The sequence below is a fragment of the Trachinotus anak genome, unplaced genomic scaffold (genome assembly GCF_046630095.1).
Source record: "Trachinotus anak isolate AG129_WGS33_773 ecotype Australia unplaced genomic scaffold, CSIRO_AGI_Tana_v1 ptg000009l, whole genome shotgun sequence".
Classification (NCBI taxonomy): domain Eukaryota; kingdom Metazoa; phylum Chordata; class Actinopteri; order Carangiformes; family Carangidae; genus Trachinotus; species Trachinotus anak.
In genome coordinates, this window is record NW_027273860.1 from 18,598,387 (window position 1) to 18,613,303 (window position 14,917).

Here is a 14,917-nt window from a genome sequence, read left to right on the forward strand (position 1 = left end):
ATATGTACTCTCCTTTTAGCTCAGTTTTGGTCTCCACCAACTCCTGAGGAATAATTTAGTTAGCTAATTGCTAACTCTGTCTGCCTGCTGTTTGGTGCTGGGCAGGTAATCTACAGTGGCTTTATCAGATCTTCCGCTAGAAAACAGCTGTGGTTGGAAATGGGGTTGACAAGAGCAGAGTTTGTGGTTAGAAGAAAGAACTGAGCTAAAAGACGTGAAAAAGCTCTGTAGGGCTGAGGCCAAGTGCAGAGTTGATGATGATTCTCTGTGGGGTCATCATCAAGAGTGACCCCTTTGACTATTACACAGCCATTTTAATATTAAATATTGAGTAGCGTAGTTTTAAATGTAATTAAGTTTCATTCAGCTCCATTTTATTGAGGTGAATGCAGAAAGGTGAATGGATTATTTTAAACTAATAGCAGAGATGTTTTTATTTAGCTCACTTTTCACTGATGGATTTAATTAATATGTGCCATTCCCCCGAGTGAAGATATGAATCTATACATCTCATTTCCATTACAAGGAAACTCATCTGAAACCGTGTGGTTATATAGGTACAATGGTGAGGCGCGATGAGTGAATAGTGTGTGGGTGGTATATGTTTGTGTATGTGCTTATGTTTCAGTCTGTGATAGGCCACTGCTATTTTCACTGGATGAATATGAATACCACACACCTACTCTTTTCCCACACACACTCACAGAACATCAGAACATTTTTCTTTTGCACATGAATAGCGGCGGAGCACTATAAATGAACATCCAAAATGCCAGCCAATTACTATGGTGTCCCTTTACTCAACCTCTCCGTATTAAGCCCTAGTTGTCAAACAGATTGTCTCCGGCGCTACGAGCAGCTAGCGCTGTGAAACAGTTTTCATTAAGGGAGGATTGCCATGGGCCTCAGGCTGGCGGCTTAATGTAATTTCACAGCTCAGCGTCCATGTGGCCACTTCAGGGTCCAACCATGGCCACCCACACCTTTACAAGAGCCAATGAGAGGTGCTGAAAGGGTGACGGGCCACTAGTAAGTTTTAGGAGCGGAAAGGGAGCCCCAAAATGAAATTCCAGCATGGGAAATGACTGCAATAATAACAAAGCAGCCAGTAAGGCTTTGGAAATAAACATGAACAGAGATAGTCGTCATTGGGTTTTTGTAATGAAGTGTTCAGGAAGCGGGGGACTCACTCAGTAGTGGGCACATTCAGTAATCTGATGTGGAAAGGTTTTACAAAAATCAAGTGGGATAGCTCTATTCATATTATGGAAATGATCAGTGATTCATTTACAAGATTTGGTTAAACATTGAATTCTAAAGACTTTCCTGGCAGTATTAAGAAAGACACTATTATGTATATATGGCATAAATCTCACACTCTGGGCCTAAAATCACTGTGTGTGTGCATCTTAGTTTAATCTCTAGGGATCTCTGATTCATTTAGGAGGTATAACATATGCTTATGTGTGGGCATTATCTTGTCTCAGGTGTGAAAACCCATGAGCAGATATGTACGTGTATTGTAACCTAACTGTTCTGCCCTGACCACCTCTTGAGTATTCACCCCAAAAGTGTAAGGCAAGTATTCACCAAAAGAGCCCATTAGAAACATGTGGTGAGCATCACACATCAAAACTCAATGCGACATCTGGACAAAACTGAAAGTGAGAGAGACTAGTGTTTCATTTTCATGTTTTACAACTTGGAGAGTGCGGCAGGGCTTTGACTTCATGGCTTGGAAAGGAGAAAAAGTCCAAAGAGCAACAAAGCCAGTAGGAGGAGGTCAGGATGTTGGAAACCCTACATACAAATACACGTGCACAAATGTTGGGACACATACACTAAACACAGCCAGAAAATCCAACACAAAGAAAAAAAAGTGTAATTGGTACCTTTTTTTCAGTTTGCAGATATTTCAGTCAGCTGTATTTTTCCACATTTCTCCTTCTTCATCCTTTGTGCTGTGAGATTATACACTTATTTGCTGTCTTGCTGAGAATGAGATGAGAGGATTGATATCACTCTCTCATCTGTACTGTAAATATGAAGCTGGTGCCAGGATATGATTAACTTCTTTTTATAGGGGGGGTCATGTGCTGGACTATTTATTAGCTGGGATCATTAGCCATTAGTCTTGTCACCGTGAGGTGAGGTCGTGTTATCCCCTGCCAACTACTTTTTAAACTTCAGATTAAAAAGATGATAAATGATGTAATATGTTGATATAATATGTTAATTTGTGAGCTTTAGAAGTCTTGGTAGGCTGATTTTTTTAAACCTTTGGACAGAGTCTGGCTAGCTGTTTTCCCCTGCTGACAAGTCTCTATGCTAAGCTAAGCTAACTGGCTGCTGGCTGTAGATTTATATTTAACACATAGACATAGTAAAGCTAAAACCATTAAGACTCCAGATAACTCTGGAGTTACTGTTCAACATTTTTGAAAATGTGCTTATTTGTAATTTTGTCACAGGGTACATGAAAAGATCAATGCCAGTGTTGTATCTATTCCTTCAGTATGAAGCTGGAGCTAGCAGGTGGTTTATGTAGCTTAAGACTGGAAACAGCTGACGTGGCTCTGTCTGACCGCAACAAAATCTACCTACCAGCACCTCTAAAGCTCACTAACTGGCATGGTATATCTCATTTTTATAATCAGTGTAAAAACAGTAGAACAGAACAGCAAAACAGTCCCCCCCCCACCCCCCACCCCCCATCACCCATCTCCATCTTCATCTGCAGCTTCATATTTACTGTACAGACATGAGTGTGGTGTCATTGTTTTCATCTCACTCTCATTTTGTGCATTTCCCAAAATGTTGACCTAATCCTTTGACATGACCTCCTTGGAAATACCCCCTCCTGATTCATAACATGACCAAGGCTACACACACACACACACACATACACACACACACACACACACACACACACACACACATACACACACACACACACACACACACAGGGATGTGACTTTCATGATGTCAAGCAAATTAGACCTTAGGCACCTCTACCATCTGCTCATAATCCAGAGCACTAACTCATTACATCACTGTTGGAATAAGGTTACCATGAACCAACAGTGCAGGTGTATGTACAGGTATACTCTATGTGACAAGAAGTCTCAGCTGAAACAATGGCTGACATAGTAAATGAGTATCAGCCCAACCTTCACATTATGAGTCACGAGCAAGAGGCACTCATGCTTATTCAGTGTGTCCACTGAGGTGTGCAGCCTCTTCATTTAATATTTCCATAAGGTTGCATATGAGTGTACGCCAGGCAATCCCTGTAATAAGGAGGTAATGTATTCTGCGCCAGTGGCAAAAAGGTACGCTTGAAACATCCCTCACAGGAGCAGCAGTTTTCAACTTGACAGTGGACACATACATAATTAAGCCAACTAAAAAAATGAATATTTCATCTCAAAGCATTTTTATCTCCAAACATCAAAACACCTCAATGTCTCGCACAAGAGCAAGGTAAATTACTTTTATTCACAGAGGGAATATGCAAGAAGGAATGCTCACTCAAAGTACCTTGCTTAAAAAATATATCAGCACAGAGAAGAGAAGGGACTAGAGGCAACAACTTATACCATTTATTTTGCATTTTGCTATAATTCTGCATGTCCTCAGAGGGACTGCTTGTTTGAACATGCGAAAAGAGCTAATTCTTTCCTATGATTGTTTTCCTAACTCTTTTTTCCCTTAAACTGTAATTGTGTTATTATGTTATATTACAGTGTCAGCCTTAATGCTTTGTAGCCTGATCTTGCGATAACTCATATTGACGTCTAATTCATGACATGTCATCCGCGAGTCGCCTCAGGACATTTGGGTTTTCAGATATGTAGGCACATGCCAATGGAGAGGATAAATTACTCCATAACCTTGCAGTAGTTGAATTTTACTACTGTGGTCTATGAAAACGCAGCTTATGCCAAAATTTCTCTATTTCTGTGATGGCACGGAGACTCTCAAATGTCTTAGTTTCCGAAGAATAGGTCAGGAATTATATTGCAGTAGCTTAGAAGGCCTGTGTGGTACAGAGGGGAAAGTAGTTGCACGCTGGAGAGAATTACTTTGACCGTCAAACCTGACTCAGTCTGGCTCCCTGTACACCTTCATAGATGGGAATTAACCTGCCACAGCTTGAAACGCTTTACTGAGCGCTGGTCGATACTGTCATTATCCTAAAGCAATTCTTAATTCTATTTGGCCCTGAGCTAAAGATCCTCGTATTGATCACAAAGTAGAGATGCCACAACTACTTTTTTCTATAGTTAAAACCTCGATGTGTTGATAGAAAAAAAAAGAAGCTCATATAGTCCAGAGCTTGAGACACAGCCACACACCTGCTACTGAAGAGAAGTATATTATTGTAAATGACTGAACATATGTTTCAGAGTGATACCTGGAGATTTTGTCAAGTGTTACAGTCATGAGACACAAATGCTAGTGAGTGGTACCTCAGTGTTTCATCAAGGGTTACAGAAAAAAAGCAGCCCTCTTTCATATCCTGTTTTGGGAGATGAGAAATATTGATATTACTCGCCGAACACTATCAACATGAAACAGAGCCTTTCAGAGAATCAGCAGTGATAACACCTGTACTGAAGTTCCTGATCACAAGTCTTTGTTCTCAGGGCTGCTGCCACCACTGCCGCCACCTTTCTGTGTGTGTGTGTGTGTGTGTGTGTGTGTGTGTGTGTGTTTGAAACAGAGACAGAAAAAGACACAGAAATCCTAATGCAACTGAATGCATCTTTTTCCGTTCCTGTCTGTCTGTCATCCTCGCACACAAACAAACACACGGGCTGAGAGCATTGCCACCTGCCACAAACTATACACTGTGGCCTGTGACAGCGGTTAACACAACAGGACATGTGTAGCCCCAGGTGACTCAAATTGCAAAACTAACAACACCATGCTTCATTGCACCAGCAGAAAGAATGTGTGTGTATGTGTGTGTGTCAATTTACATCTGTGTCTAAATGTGTGTGTTTGTGGTTGTGTCATAGCTGAGTCATCCTATAGTGTATTTCAATAATTAATATGGACTTCAGTATGATTCCTAAAGCTGCCTGAAGCATAAACACAAACAAAACAATAAGAAAAATCTAATCTTTTCTTGTTATAATTCTCTTTATTCAATTTCATGCCTTCCACCATGGGGGCTTGCTTTCAATCTCTTATAAAATAAGACAAACACCAATACCTTGACGTTTAAGGATAGCATGTACATATCCAAGGATAGTGTTAGGCTAACAAGAAATGAATGTACATTCAATACACAAGACATGAAGCACAAGATACATGACACAAGACACATGTACATTCACATTTCCAATCATTGCACACATTCATCTCACACATGATGCATACATGTGTAGCAGTGTTAGCATCTGTTAGCGCCTGAAGCACTAGAGGCTGTGGTTTGCTGAGTATTTTCATGCTACTTTATACTTTTACATTCACAACATTTCTATGAAAAATCTTGTACTTTGTATCCCACAACCTGTGTTATGATGTATATGTAGCCATTTGTCTCCAAGTTCAGTTTAGTGTAACAGTACTCCTGTGCTGCAATAGTCTGTGTTAAACTAAACCCCATATGGGAACATACAGTATATGAGCATAAATACAATAATAAAGTTCCTGAAACTAGATTTTAACACAGATAGACAGCAGCCTTAAATAATATAACCTACTATGTTTACAGCAGATGTATATGGGGCATATGTACATATGCACATACATATTTGTGAGCACACATGTAGGGGGAGGAATGCATAACATATATGCCAACTTAAGTATGTAAGTGTATCTATATGCTTTCCATGTGCGACATAGACATGTGCAGGCTTTGAAAACAACTTTCCCTCTTGGGACAATAAAGACCATTGATCCAAGTAATAATAAATCCTACTTTAGTTGATAGTATACATTAGTGTTGCAAATTCCCAAACGAGTTTACAATTAATTTAATTACTGGGGCTCTGGGCAGTTGCCAGTTTTGCTGGCTTGGTAATCCAGTCTTGATGATCATATAGGAAATTAAATTACCCACCAGTGCAAAACAAAAAACTTAAAATTATGGATGCATGGATCTGGTACACTGGATTGGTATCAGTGTAATGATCTTATTAAGGGGATCACATATCAGCCATGACATAATCAGTTTAAGTATTGGAATCAGTATCAGGAGAGGAAAAGTTGAATCGGTGCATCCTCGGTTAGAATTAGCTCCACTTCAACAAGATACTACAAGTAAAATCTTATGTTGTAATGCCTGACAATAATAATCAAATTGTGTAATATAAATTAACACTGAAAGAAGCCATTCCTCCTGCAGAATGAGTATTTTCATTTTTTTGAAACATTTTGTACCGTATTAAAAGGGAAGTTGGAAGAGTCGTGAGAGACAGATTAAAATAGATCAAGGTAACTGTGCAGCAGAAGCCAAAATACTTTATCCTGACTTTTTTATGACATAGTTTACCATTTAAATGGAGCATGTTCTCCTGTAATTCGGTCATTTTTACATTGTAGCTACATATAGATGCATACTTGTTTTGTCATTGCTAGTTTGTATTATTCTGACGTTATACAACAACGTGACATTATCATTACAAAGGTTTAAAGTAAGTGCGTCGATGCTTTGGACGCCTCTCAGCTGTCTGACAGTGACAGCACTGTCCTGCTACAGGTTACTGCACAGCTGCTCTTCTCATTGGCTGCTTTGACCGAGCAGAGTTACGTAGGTCCCCGGAATTCTACGGGCCGTACCATCTCTACCTGAACGGGGTGTGCCGGGGAAATTAGCAATTGCAGGATACGACTTCTTCGCCGGTCTGAAACACATATTGTTTACTGAAATTGAAAATCGAAGTATTCTTGGCTTTATTCAATTCATTTGGTTCGCATGCCCCGACCAATGTAATTAATAAATCTCGGTCAAAATGTGTACCCCCTCCGCCGGACCAAGTCGACGGTTTGACTCAAAATGGCTGGGGAGAAACAGTTATGAGGATCGACGGTTTTGCCAGGTATTTACGAAAAATGAGCCTGTCTGTAGTCTGAAGGCGCTCCCGCCACATAACTGGGGATCCAGGTGAGACATGTTTAAAGTTAATCCAACATTTCCACCCATCCCGCTGCTTTGGGACCGAGAAAATGAAGCCAAGCAGGGCTCGTTTGCAATGTTGTCACGGTAGCCTTTACACACAGCAGGAAAGATCTCTGGCTTTGGTTCGTGTTTACAGTATGAATAAGAGCTTCAAAGTCAGATAACAGCACTCACAAAGCGTGGGTTTTGAGTGAAAGTGCACATGCAGTACTCAGCGGATAGATGGATGTGGCTGAGCTGTCATACAGCGTGTGTGTGGATAATGCAGAGCAGGCCTGCGGCTCACCCTGCAGCTGTGCATCGCTCAAATACGTCATTAGTGTAGGACTCCCAGCAGTGAGGTCTGTGCATGGACACAAACAGGAGCTGAGAGATGTGCAGACACACAGTGAACGGACTGGTTCTGCATCGTGCACCGCTCAGTGCCCTCAACTCCTCTCCTGAACGTAAGCAGTGCTGGATGTGCACCTGTGCAGGTGTACGCACAGCTGTGATGCTCAGGACTGAGTTTGTGAAATTGAGTGGATTTTAGTTTGCTGTTCATTTAATAGTCAGTGTAGACTTGGGTGAGCAACTATCTGTACCTTAAAGCTGGCGTGAATCAGCATTGGGTTAATTCACCTTGTGAGTTTGCTGTGGATGCAGTAACTCCAGCTGAATGCAGTGAAGAAGCTGTGGTCCAGTTATTGCAGAAGTGTAAATGTTTGGATGAGTAAACACATGATCCTATTAAATAAGCAGAAGACATAGACTGACTCGTCTGTTATGCACTTTGTATAATTCAATTTACAACCAAGTTTGTGCAGATTTGGACAATTTGATGATACATACTGTCAGATGAATTTTGTCAATTGTAAGCAATGTGACCAGTGGATATTTATACCATGGTGTGTTCAGTAGGACTCAACTTGCCACTAATGGGCCCTTATCATTTGAATAACTCTAACTCTGATCAGGGTTATGTTCTCTGAGCCTGTCATCATCAGCACTGCATGTTTTTGTTTGCAATGTGCCACTCGCAGGTCAGCAATAGAAACTGCAGGGGCATAGCAAGTGTTTGGTAGAACTTCATCCAAGGTGCATGGAGAAAAGAAAAAAAAAGATGTTAAAACCGGCCTTCCTCAGGGTCATCCAGCATCATAAACTGCACCTGTTGTAGGGCAGTGGTTGCTCAGACATGCAGGCGCTCATGTTTTATCCTTTTAACACAATCACAGAAACATCAGACTGGTGCATGGTTCTTGAATAATGATGCCCATTATTCATGCACCATGCACCAGTCTGATGTACCTGATCATTATCAGTGGAAAATTCAATGGACTCGTCAGCAGCCAGGCAAAGTATTACTTTCTGACTTACTGCACTTTTACTTTAAGGTTTTCTAATTAGGTTCATATACAGATTTTGGATTTAATAGACATATGTGGTTGGTGTGTGAGTGGTTCATAGTGTTAGCTAATGGCTCAGGTACCAGAATCAGTATCAGTACCAGTGCTTGCCTATAGAGGTGCATCTTTATGATGGAGCACTCAGGCTAAAATCAGGCTACAAGCCATGATGCAGAACATAATCCTATGTTGATCCCAGTGTTGTTATGTTTTTTTTTAACTCTTTATGTTTTTGTATTTCTTTTTATATTTCTTACCCTTCTCCATGGGAAGGTAAAAGGTCAGCGTCTGCTTCAGGAGACTCCAACAGTGCTGCAGAAAGCATTTTTCAGGCCTGCTGTTTCATATGAAAGCTTGTATGACGTCACATGAGCAGCTTTGACACCATGACTTCTGAGCCTTGTAGACTTTGGGGTGCTGATTGAACAGGCTGTGTGTGCGCTATTACTGCCAGTGTGAGACTTTTCATTAGCCCTGAGGTGTTTCATCTATGATCAGAGAGAAGATTTGGACCGAACACCTCAAAAGATGTTAAAAAACGTGGAATATGATCAGCTGTGGTGAAATGGATTTCAGGGAGAGGTGAAAGAGAAAATTCCCCTCCAGTCTGAGCCATCTCACTGGGACTGGAAGTCTCTCTCACTGTGGTATATGTTCCAGTGAGTGTTCCTGGTTTTCCTTTCCAGATACAACAGTTTATTATTTTCACTATCTGCAGCAGCCCAGTTTTTGTCACATAAAAGAAGCTGTAAAGGTCAGCAAGCCCCACGCGCCTTAGGTCTTTATGTGGGGAAAGTTGACTGAAAACAGTATTTTCATTTCATTAACGGTTTCACTTTTCCAGTTAAGGCTAATTCAGAAGTGGGGGGTTCCCTGTACAAACACAATTTTCTGTTGTTTTTTTGAGCTATTTAGGCTTCAGTGCCTTGCTCAAGAGTTCCGATCACAGTGAGGTGTAATTGTGTTTGGTGGGTGTCGGATCTTGATTGCGTCAGATCAGTCAAACCAAGCTCTGACTCATGTTAAAGCAACATTATTAGGACCTGTTGCTCTTACTGTAAATCCTGTTTTTTTCCTGCAGATAAAGTGCTGACTTTGACATTTTTTTTGTGCTGATGATGTAAAGTGGGTCACACCACACAAATCAGCAAACACTTTTCAGCATGTGGTACAGCTTTCACACTCACAGCAGAAACTCCTACGACACAGCCAGTACCTCTCGATGGTCACAGGAACCACTGCCACTAAATCTGGATTAACAGAATGACAAACTGTTGTCATCACTCTTCAGAGAGATTGAGATGTTCTGGCTCGGTTTTGTTTGCGGTGCTCTCAGCATCAGGGCTGCAACCTGCAACTACCAATTATTTTCCATTTATACTGAATCTGAATAAACCCGATTATTAAGTCCTGGCCGGGGCCATAGATACTAACTGAGACTAAGACTGTAAGGTCATGTTCGGAATATTTTTCTTGTGAATTTAGCTGCTTGGGTTTACATTCTCCTATTAAAACTGACACATCAGAGATATTTCATAAGCTAATTCCAGTATTTAAAGAAAAGTTGACAGCTTTTAGGCCGACTAGATAATAATCATTTATCCTCCAACAGACTCATGTATTTAGACCATGTTCACACAAAATAATTAAATATTTCCTGATTAATTTACAGATAACTTCAGCTACTGTAAAGACTAACTGAATTTAAACCTGAATGTTTTACCAGTTACTTTTACTTGTTACTCATTGTGTTTTCCATTCTTCCATTCACACATCGTGTGATACTTGTCTTCCAGGAAGTGCAGACACCTTGATTCCTATTTAAGCCTTTATGTATTTCACTAGCCTCTGGGATTCTGGTGTTGTTAGCCCTGAAGTTAGAAAAAGCGGGTGTGTAATTTTGGTTTTCCTACAATAGGTGCTTTTATCATTTCGACTCCTGTTTTATTCCTGACAGTGTGAAGAAGGCTTTTGAAGAAGGCTTTAAAACAGCATTTACGTCTTCAAATGTGGGAATTAAAATATCCAGATTACACAGCCCAAACCGTTTTTACACATTACTAAACTTTGTTTTCAACCAAATGTGTTTTGGTGCGCTCTGCACCATTCACTAGAACAAATTCCTTGTACGTGAAAACATACTTGGCAATAAACCTGATTCTGATTCTGATTCTGATTCTGATGAAGACAAATAAATCAGCCAGGTTGATATTAGCTTACTGCATATGTACATACATATATACCTGTTGCCTTTATATTGAATGATAAGTATTGTATATAATTGCAGCACAGAAATTCTGAACTAGGTCAGAGGTCATTTAAAAACAGTTTTGTGTTGTACAATGTCCAGCTTTGTATGTATCTTGGTTACAGCTATTTAAACATGTTTTATACAATTGATAAAGATTGTGGTCAAAGTTTTCTGAAGGGATTAATTGGGGGATCTTATTACCTCAGTTGCTCTAACACCCTGGCTACAGATCTGGGTTTGGTGACTTTTGTAGCTTTTGGGTCAGCACCAGTTGTACTTCTGGATGTTTGAGTTCAGCAGGTCTTTTGTTGCTTGGTCACTACACAGTCAACAGGTTTCACTGGCAGAACTTATTACAGCAGAAATAATTCATATTCGGGCTGCACAATTAATTTAAATATAAATTGAAATCACAATATGGCCAAGTGCAATATCTAAATTGCAGGAGCGATTATTGTTGACATTGTTGTGCGTTGTTGGCATCATAAGTGCTGTGGTGCTAAGGAGACGCCCCAGCCTACAAATCATGTTCTCCAGACATAAGAGAACATGTTTGTTTGGTACCAGACCCAACAAAAATCACATCATCATCATTTCAGTGTTTTTCAGTGAAAATGAAATCAAAAAAACGTCATTCCAACTGAAATCGTGACTCATATCGCAATCACAATATCTGCCAAAATAATCACAGTATGACTTTTTTTGCATATTGTGCAGCCCTAGTTCATACAGCTGAAGGAAAATTAACCAGCAAATAATTGAATAAGTGATTAATTGCTATAAGTAAACATTGGACTTCCAGGCTTTTAAATGTGAGAACTTGCTGCTTACATATTAATTCATTTGACATACTGCTTATCCAGTTTTAGTGTTGCGGGGCTGGAGCCAATCCCAGCTGACACTGGGCAACGGTGTGGCACACCCCCCTGGACATGTCGCCAGGCTGTCATATAGAGAGACATATAGAGATGCTCACATTCACACTTACAGGCCATTTAAAGTAGCCTGTCTATGCACTGTGGGAGGCACGAGCAGAACATGTAAACTCCACACTGAAAGAGTGGAGGTTAAAGTTGAGGTCTGAAGATTTCACTTTTTCTCTGTTTTCTGTTGTGTTAAAGACCAAGTGATTCATTTAGAATATACCCACCAGCTTAAACCGAGAATGAAAATAACAGTGTATTCTGTGGAATATGAAAAGAAGTAAAGTGTGCATTTTGTGATCTGGGCAAATAAACCCAGAAACCTCTGCATGGCTAACACCACCTTTATTTTTTATTTGGTTGATCTGACCCTTAAATGCCTCATCCTACCTTAAGTGGCTGCTTTCTGTTTGCCTTCTTATAATTTCAGTGTAGAAGAACAGGCCCCATTCAGAGGCGTTTGCACATGTGACAGTCAGTTCTAAAGCTGATCTTGCATAACTCAGCTCTGGCTCTGACTCTGCTTCTTCTTCCTTTATTCTTCCTTTCAGAGCAGCATGCTACTCACTTGGAAACTTGGTAAACCTACACATTTTCTCAAGACTTTCTGCAGAGTCAGAACAGCTCCGTGGCCTATAGATGAGTCAGTGCGAGGAACACCCTCTCCTCCTACACACACACACATACAGACACACACACAGCAGAGTTTCACTGTGAAGGCCTCCGTTATCTCACTGCTCACTGTGGGAAATGCCTCACACTTTAAGGTTCATCGCGTACAGTGATTATGAATGAGGAATTACACTGCGTGATATCATTCATCACCAGAATATGAGTGAGGGGCCGGCACGTAAACCTGGCATCCAGCGTAAACACACGCCATGCGAGCGACCGGAGCGTTGACTTTGGCTGGCGAGCTGCTCCAGTGTGGTTTCATGTGTGGCGAGATGAGGAGCGTGGAAGCAGGCAGAGGAAACTTAGATGCTTGTCTAACATTTCCGCTCAATCGTAACCAATATCATGTTACCATAACGCACAGACACACACACACACACACACACACACACACACACACACACACACACACACACACACACACACACACACACACTCTCTCTCTGTCTCACAGACACACACACACACAAGATTTTTTGCACTCAGGCGACACTCATTGCCAGGCTTTGAAGTACCAGTCTAAAGTCTAAAGGAAGCTGAAAGCGTTCCCAAATCTTGTTGACATTTTACACGAGGGGTTTGATAATACAGCCGAACGCTCAGCCAGTCATCCTGTATGAGCTGCTCTGCAGATCGGACGCCGCGTCGCTGCCTCTGATTCTGTTTTTCCGAGTTAAATCTTGCTTTAAGGCTTGGCCTACTTTTTAAAATTATGGCTTCACTACATTACGGGCGCAATATAGGCACCGCAAAACTGAATTAAAACACAGCTCTCTCCTAAAAAACACATTAATATGCTGGTTAATTCAGTGGAGAGAATCCTCCTGTGTAAGTTCAAAACACGTGCTTCTGCTCGATCAACCTATTTAGCCTAATTGATTAAAACCATTGAAATCGTCTTTCCTCATGAAAAGATTTTATTTTATTTTTTACAGTTATACCTGAATTATGAGCGGCTGATACATATCCCGTCTGTTAAGTGCTGCCCAAAGATGTCAAGAGTGGAGAGTTGAAGAACAAGGAAAGTGCATCTCTAGTCTGAATAATGAATGGGGACCATATTGTGGATGGAAAAAGGGAGGATGTGGTTCAGTAATAGTCTGGTGAATATTTCTTTCTCTGCTAAATTGTTGGTCTTGCTTGACTCTTGTTTCCAAGAAAAGTTAATGAAAATTACATGTGAAGCCTAATGACTGACTTTTACAGGATTTGTAGGCTGCAGGCAGCGAAGGCATATTATTATATTAGGCTGCTCCTTGGAGCATTAGCATAGTTCCTGGCTGTGCTCCACTTCTACCGAAACCATTTTGTTCGTTGTGCACTTGGTTTAAAAAAAAAAAAAAAAAAAAAATTGGCGTGGTGTGGTAACATCATGAGCGTGGACCACGGCGTCGAACCTGTGTGGTCACCGTTACTGGCTGCTGGTTGTAGAGCTGTCGTTTGGCTCACTGTCCTGATGCATTTATCAGACATCATAAGTCTCTTCTAAAAAAAAAGTTTCATCAGAAGGTTTTGTTTTTTTAGATGGAACTCAGCTTTTATAAATGAGGGTGTGGGAAGGGAGGGAGCAGCATTTGCTCCTCCTTTATTACCCCTGAAGCTGCCCTGGAGCAAGGCCCTGACCCCCAAACTGCTCCAGTGGCCAATAAAAGACCCAGGCCAGTTTGAGGGAAGTGGAACAGGCTCTTCCTGTAAAACATGATTTATTCTCTGTGAATAAATGCTAAAAAAAAAAAAACCAAAAACCCCAGAAGTTGTGTTTAACCACTGTCATGAAAAAGAGGCCTTCGCCCTGCGATGACGCTTATCACAACTGGGTGTTTCTTATTATTTCCTATATTTGTGCTGGTACTTTTAAATTCACATGTTTAGATTAGATTAGATTATAAAGTCTTTGCTGTCCCCGATGGGCAATTTGGTTTGCAACAGTAGGCAACACAACCAGTACACATCATACATAAATTAATACAATAAATAGAGACATTTAAATATACAGTAGATGTTATCATAATAAGTTACAGTAAGATGTGAAGTACTGAGTCCGTCAGTTTGTTAATTGCAGTGACAAGAAGACAAATAACTTGTTTAAAATCCCAACAGCTGACGGAATAAATGACCTCCAAACCCTGCATGGAGAGGTGGTGGGGGTCTGCCAAACTGACCTTTGCCCTCTGAGTGGCTCTGACTTGATAAACATGGCAGAGATCATTCAGGGTAGTTCCAGTGATCTTTTGGAGTTTAACAATGTTTTCCAGCCTATTTTTGTAAACCGCGTTGAGGTTCCCAAACCAACAGGTCATTGCAAAAGTTAAAATTGATATGTAGCAGTAATGGTGGTTTTGGTGTTTTTTGGTAGGGCATTTCTATAAATCTCTAGTTTTCTCTACAGTGTGATTTACTGAGTGTGATTTGTGTTGCAGAGAAAAAAAAGATAAAACCTCTGCCCCTAATTTATTCTTTTCTTTTCTTTTAGTCGATTAATTGATTAGTCAATCAATAGGAAATTAATCTGTAGCAGTTGATTAATCATTTCATTAAATTTTCAATG

General features: G+C 40.6%; 1 protein-coding gene across 5 annotated transcripts in view; it reads left to right on the forward strand.

Moving 5' to 3' along the window:
• The first annotated feature begins 6,802 nt into the window (after positions 1-6,802).
• The window catches only part of znf438 (zinc finger protein 438), a 50,456-nt gene continuing 42,341 nt past the window's right edge, over positions 6,803-14,917 (forward strand). For 2 of the 5 annotated variants that reach the window (XM_071485658.1, XM_071485657.1), the window contains exon 1: positions 6,979-7,117. The gene's annotated coding sequence lies outside the window, so the exon portion shown is untranslated. Of the gene's footprint in view, positions 7,118-14,917 lie in introns of all 5 variants that reach the window. The other 3 variants (XM_071485661.1, XM_071485659.1, XM_071485660.1) reach the window with 3 other exon arrangements.